This window comes from Equus przewalskii, chromosome 11, assembly GCF_037783145.1.
Source record: "Equus przewalskii isolate Varuska chromosome 11, EquPr2, whole genome shotgun sequence".
NCBI classification, from domain to species: domain Eukaryota; kingdom Metazoa; phylum Chordata; class Mammalia; order Perissodactyla; family Equidae; genus Equus; species Equus przewalskii.
The window spans coordinates 30,368,584-30,375,311 of NC_091841.1; positions in this window are offsets into that span (position 1 = coordinate 30,368,584).

The following is a 6,728-nucleotide window of genomic DNA, read 5'->3' on the forward strand; positions in this document are numbered from 1 at the left end:
CCTAGGCAAGTTTACCTTGTTGTCCTCACCTGAGAAATGGGCTGATGACCCCATGATCTGCTTCTGCACACAAATCACCCCAGAACCTAGTGGCTTGCAACGCTGATCCCGCTCCCGTCCCCCAGAGGACTCAGGAGAGGCTCAGCTGGGTCATTCTGGCCCCAAGGGTCTCCTCTGGGCTTCCTCCCAATATGGCAGCCGGGGGGCAGCTGAACCGCCTGTGGAATGGCTTGCGGCTCACGGTGGGTGCCGGCCACCAGCCCATCCAGGCTCGAGTGGAGGGGAATTGGGCTCCACTCCTGGATGGGGCAGTGGGGAGGTTCCAGAAGAGCATGTGGGACATTGTCACAACCATCTTTTGGAAAATACAACCTGCCAAGATGATAACACCCATGCTGGCCTCAGAGGGGGCGTGGGAGATTTCTGGGTGGAAAATATGTGACTAGGAGTAGGTGTCCATAAGTGATCTCTGTGTTGGTGGCATCCATGTTGTTACCGCCTGGCTCTCCGTATCTGTCCCCCTCTTCCGACCCCACCTCGGTCAGGTTGCATCCTGTTTGTAGCCCACAGGAGTAGACAGCTGGCAACACTGAGGTCCTACAGGATCACGTGGAGTGGCCATCCACCCGGCGGAGAGAGGGCCTGGGGCACTTCGCCCAGCCAGGTGAGCAGGGGGAGGTGCCTGGGGACCAGCAGGGAACACCACAGGGGAGCTGGCGCTCAGAAGGGGCATTGCCATCAAGCTGGATGAGCAGAGGGTGGCCATGCCCCACCCCCCGCCCTGCAGAGTGCTCAGTCTCCATCATCAGCGTGGCCCCCAGAACCCCAGCGGCCTCTCCTCACGCACAACCCTTCTAGAGCCTGGCAGAGCCTTCCAGCTTGATTTCACCTCCCCTCCAGCGCAGCAGCACGGAATTAAGAATTTCTGCAAAGAGGAAACTGAACAGCAGGTGCCACCGTGCGTGTTTGTTGCACAGCATTCCTGGCGTCCACCCGGCCAGCCCCCTTGATCCCTGATCGCAGAGAATACAAAAGCCGCAGAGCAGTGGACCCCAGCTTGGGGTCCCTTTCATGATCCCCCCTCTACTGGGTTGAATAGTGTCCCCCAAAATGCACGTCCCCCTGCCACCTCTGAATGTTAACCTTATTGGGAAATAGCGTCTTTGCGGATGTAATCGCGTTAAGATGAGGTCATACTGGGGTAGGGTGAACCCTAAATCCAATGACAGGTGTCCTTATAAGAAGAAGGACAGTTGGACAGAGAGACACACGGGGAGCACCTTGTGTGGGGACAGAGGCAGAGGTTGGAGTGACACAGCCAAAACCCAAGGAATGCCAAGGATTTTTGGCCACCGCCAGAAGCTAGGAGAGAGGCAGGGAACAGATTTTTCCCAAAAGCCTCCAGGAGGAGCCAGCCCTGCTGCCTCTGGCCTCCAGGCCTGTGAGAGAACACGTTCCTGCTGCTTTAAACCTCCCCATGTGTGGCCATTTGTTACAGCAGACCCAGGACACACACATACCCCTGACCGTCACCCCAGTGACACCCACGCTAGGGTCCCTCCAGCTCTTCTCCATGGCACCTTGTCGGGGCCACCCCTTCAGCTCCACTCTCTGACGGACCAGCCATGGCAGAGGAAAAGAAAAAGGTTTTACTCTTTAAAAAGTGCACGTCGGGGCCGGCCCAGCGGCCCAGCGGTTAAGTTCAGACGTTCCGCTTAGGTGGCCTGGGGTTCGCCAGTTTGGATCCCAGTTGCAGACCTACACACCGCTTGTCAGGCCATGCTGTGGAGGCGTCCCACATATAAAGAAGAGGAAGATGGTCATGGATGTTAGCTCAGGGCCAGTCTTCCTCAGCAAAAAGAGGAGGATTGGCGGCAGATGTTAGCTCAGGGCTAATCTTCCTCAGGACAAAAAAAAAAAAAGAAGTGCATGTAAGACCAGATACTCATGGAGCATGCCTGCGCCCGCCATCATGAAATCTACCTGGGTCTAATCCACCCTCTGGCACCTCTGAGCAGCGTCGCCCCGGGGGACCTGGATGCGTCTCCTTTTGTGTCTGGCTTGTTTCTCTAGGCACAGTGTCCTCCAGGTACACCTGTCTTGTAGCCTATGTCAGGATTCCAGTGTCCCCTCTTTAGAATAAGTACAGCCCCTCTCACTCACCTGAAATGCAGTGTCTAGAATCATCTAGCTGCTTGCCCCTCCGCCCAGTATATGTCCAATAGGACCCACAATCACCGTGACAAGCAACCCCCCATCCTGCCTTTCCAAGATGCTCCCTAGGGTGGGTCCCCCCGCCCGCCACCCCGGACACGGCTATCCCAGATGATGCTTGTGTCCTGAGGAGCCTGGGCTCCCCTCCCCAGTCTCGGGCCCCTGACACCCCTAGGAGGCTCCTCCTTGCAGGTTTCTTCCCTTAAGCGAATCGTGTGTGCGGAAGCCACCAAGGGTGGAACCGACCCCACAGTCCACCTCGGTCTCGGCTCAGCCGGGAGCACCCCGCGATTTTACCACCATCCTTAGCAAGCACCCTCATCTCAAAGATGTGGAAACTTAGGCCCAGAGAGGAGGGGAGGGACTGGCGCTGGCATTCGCCATGCCTCCCGGGCGCCGCCACCCTAAAGAGAGGCACCAACCCATTGTACAGAGGAGGAGACCGAGGCTCAGAGTGGCAGGAACCCCTATCCTGGAAGTCAGCGTTCAGAGGAGGGGGCGGCCCTGGTCCAGCCAGGTCCCTGCGGGGCACGGCCACAGCCTGCCTGGCCCGCCTCACGGGCTCCCCCCGTGAGCCTGGATGTGACCGAGGAACGCTGGGTGAGGACGAGCAGGTAGGACCGGGTGCGGACGTCCCCACTGAGGCTCCGAGATCACGTCTGGCTAGTTTCTCCACCACGTGCCATCTTCAACGCACTCTGGAATATCAGCTTTCCAGTCTCGCCCAGGCCTCCTGCCTTCTGAGCTCCAAACAGGTCGCACTTGTCCTTTCCCTCTGCCCGGCCTGCGGCTGCTTCCAGCGCTGCCCTCAAGAGCAGCCGGGGCCAGCTCCCTGGCCTGGCATTCAAGGCCTGGATGCCCACCTGAGCTTCACTCTATTTCCTGACATAACCTTCTGCCCTGGCCGACTTCCTCCCCGTCCCCAGAGCGTGCCGTGACTCTCCCGCCTCCGAGAGAGATCCTTTGCCTAGGATCTCCGGCCACACCTGCCCTCCTCACCCATTTCTCCTCCTCGGCTGGAGGGCAGGTTTGGAGCTAGAGGAAGCCGATTACAAACCCTTATGTTGCTGACTTGTCACGCTGTGAGACACTGGGCAAGTTCCTGACCCTCTCTGAGCTCCAGTCTCTTCATGCGTAAGATGTCATCAATCCAATATGTTTTGGGGGGTCCTGCTATGTCTGCGACAGTCTGGGGGTTCAGCAGCGGGAGAGCGCGTTTATTATTGTCTATCCACCTGCGCCTTTTAAATGCTGTTCAAATACAAGTGTTACTTATTTAAAATTTTTTAAAAAAATAATTACGGCTAAAATGAGCCTTGGGAAAGGGGACGGTATCTCACTGAGAGCGCTGCCATGGATGAAGGGAGGCAACCCACGTGAAGGGCCTGGTCTGGTACCCAGCAGAGAGGAAGCGCTCACTCAGTCACAGCCAGCACCAAATGCCGCCCTCGCAGCTCCTCTAGCCAGCTTCCTGCAGTCAGACCCGACCCCACCTCCTCTGGAGTCTCGTGGCACCCTCGTTTCATCCATCCATCCATCCATCCATCAATTCACACATCCATCATCCATCCATCCAACCATCCATCCATCCATCCAACCATCACCCATCCAACCCTCCATTCATCCATCCATTCACACACCCATCATCCATCCATCCATCTATCCTTACATCTGCCATCCATCCATCCACCCATCCATCCACCCAACCATCCACCCAACCATCTATCCACCCATCCATCCACCCATCCGTCCGTCCATCCATCCATCCATCACCCACCCATCCATTCACACATCCATCATCCATCCATCCATCTATCCTTACATCTGCCATCCATCCACCCACCCATCCATCCACCCAACCATCTACCCAACCATCTATCCACCCAACCATCCACCCAACCATCTATCCACCCATCCATCCACCCATCCGTCCATCCATCCATCCATCCATCCATCACCCACCCATCCATTCACACATCCATTATCCATCCATCCATCTATCCATACATCTACCATCCATCCATCCACCCACCCATCTGTCCATCTAACCATCCATCCATCCATCCTCCATACATTCACCCATCCATCCAGCCAGCCCAATAAAGTCATCCACTCATCAGTTATTTATTAAGCACCCACGATGTGCCAGGTCCTCTGCCAGGAGGGTAGGAGATTATGACAAATATAGTCCCAGTCTTTCCCCTCGTGGAGACAACTGTCAAGTGGGGGAGAAACGCCATGAGAAAGTATTCACCGCACAGCATCCCAGCTTTGATAGCTCACGTACAGAGTAAACGTGCACGTGAGCACACGGTGGAGGCGCATGGCTTGCAGGAAAGGGGCACCTGGGTTGAGACCTGAAGGCGGAACAGGCAGGCGGAGATGGGGGAAGGACACTCCCTGTGAAGGGTAGGAGGTACGAAGGTGAGTGGAGAGAGCGCGGAGGGAGGGTTGAGTCTGATGTTGAGAGTAGAGCCCAACTGGAGAGGTAACAAAGGACCTCGTGGGCCGCTTAAGGAACAGGAACTTTGTCCCAAGAGCAGGCTTGGGGGCTTCAAGCCGGGAGGGACGTGGGGAGGTTCTGTTTCAAAGATAAGTCTGGCTCCAGTGTGGACAATGGGTTGCAGTGGATGGCGGGGGAGGAAGCGCTGAGCACTTACGGTGCCAGGAAGCCCGCTGGAAAGCTGGGACAGAGGAGATGCGGGCTGGGGGGGTGGAGGAAGCCTGGGGCAGGGCACGGGCAGGGGGGTCGAGAGAACGGGTGAGAGCAAATGATGCCCCAACTTCTTCCTGTAAAGATTTTCACCGTGCTGAAGGGTTGAAGGAACAGCTGATGAACAATGCGTCTCCACCTCGATCCAGCCATCGTGAACATGTCCCCTCATTTGCTTTCTCCTGACGGGTAGATAGCAACAGGTAGATTTCCTTTTTCTGAACCGTTTGACAGTGTGTTGCAGACACGACGACGCTTTGTCCCTGAGTCCCTCAGCTGCATCTCCCGAATAAGGACGTTTTCCTCCTGAACCACAAGACCAGTATCACACTGGAAAGTCAGCAGGAACGGCATCTGCTGTCTGGTCTGCGTTCGGATTCCCGCGGTTATTCCCAGGCTGTCTTTTATGGTTGGGTTTTGTTTGTTTTGAAAGCGAGGGACCATCAAGTTTCCAGCGTTGCATTTGGTTTCGTCTCTCTGGTCTCCAAGAAAGATTCTGGAGGTGGAATGCACAGCGCTCGGTGAGTCACTGGATGTGGGGGGAAGGCTAAGGGAGGAGTCTGGGTGAAGGCTGGGCTGTGGCTCGGGCAGCTGGTGGTGCAATCCCCCGGACCAGGAGTTCCGGAGTGGGAACGGGTCTCGAGAGAGAGGAGTTGTCCGGCAGGCAGGTAGAAATGCAGGTGTGACGTTCAGGAGACGGGTCACGGTGGGATACAGATTGGGGGCTGTGTCAATGTCCTGGGGCTGACACAAGAAATGACCACAAGCTGGGTGCCTTAAAACAACAGAAATCGATTCTCTCAGAGTTCTGGAGACCAGACATCCTAAATCAAGGCGTCAGCAGGGCCGCGCTCCCTCCAACGTCTCAAGGGAAAAATCCTTCCTTGCCTCGTGGAGCTTCTGGTGGTTTTCCGCAACTCCTGGTGTTCCTTAGGGGGCAGCTCCCTCCCTCCAGTCTCTGCCTCCATCATGGCGCATGGCCTTCTTCCCTGTCTGTCTTCACACAATCCTCTTGTAAGGACACTGGTCACTGGATTTAGGGCCCACCCTATTCCAGTGTGACCTCTTGTTTTTTTTTTGCTTTGAGGAAGATTAGCCCTGAGCTAACTACTGCCAATCCTCCTCTTTTTGCTGAGGAAGACTGGCCCTGAGCTAACATCCATGCCCATCTTCCTCTACTTTATATGTGGGACGCCTGCCACAGCATGGCGTGTCAAGCGGTGCCATGTCCACACCCTGGATTCGAACCGGCGAACCCTGGGCCGCCGAGAATCGGAACGTGCGCACTTAATCGCTGGGCCACCGGGCCGGCCCCTCGTGTGACCTCTTCTAAATTTAACTAATTACATCCGCAAAGACCCTACTTCCAAAGAAGCTGCTATTCCTAGGTTCCGGGTGGGCGTGAATTTGGGGGGGACCCCATTCAACCCGGGACAGGGGCCGTCAGCATCGAGATGGTAAATGAAACCTCGGGAAAGAATGAGATAGCCCGGGGAGCACAGATGGAGAGGCGTGGCGGCTCAGGACGGAGCCCTAAGGAATCCCGGTGCTCAAGGGGTCACCACGGGGCGAGGAGCCCTAAAAAGGAGCCAGGGGGTCTGCTCACAGCTGGGAGGGAGGGGAGGGCGTGGGGTCAGCGGGGTCAGTGCTGTGGGGGATGGGTAAGAGAAACGCTGAGCTGGGCGCTCCGGATTCCGGATTCCGGAGCAGGAGCCGTTTCGGGGGGCGGCTGGGGCAAAAAACAGGCTGCATTTTGTGGTTCAACTTTACGCACCGGCCTCGGAGGCTCCTCTCGGGCAGG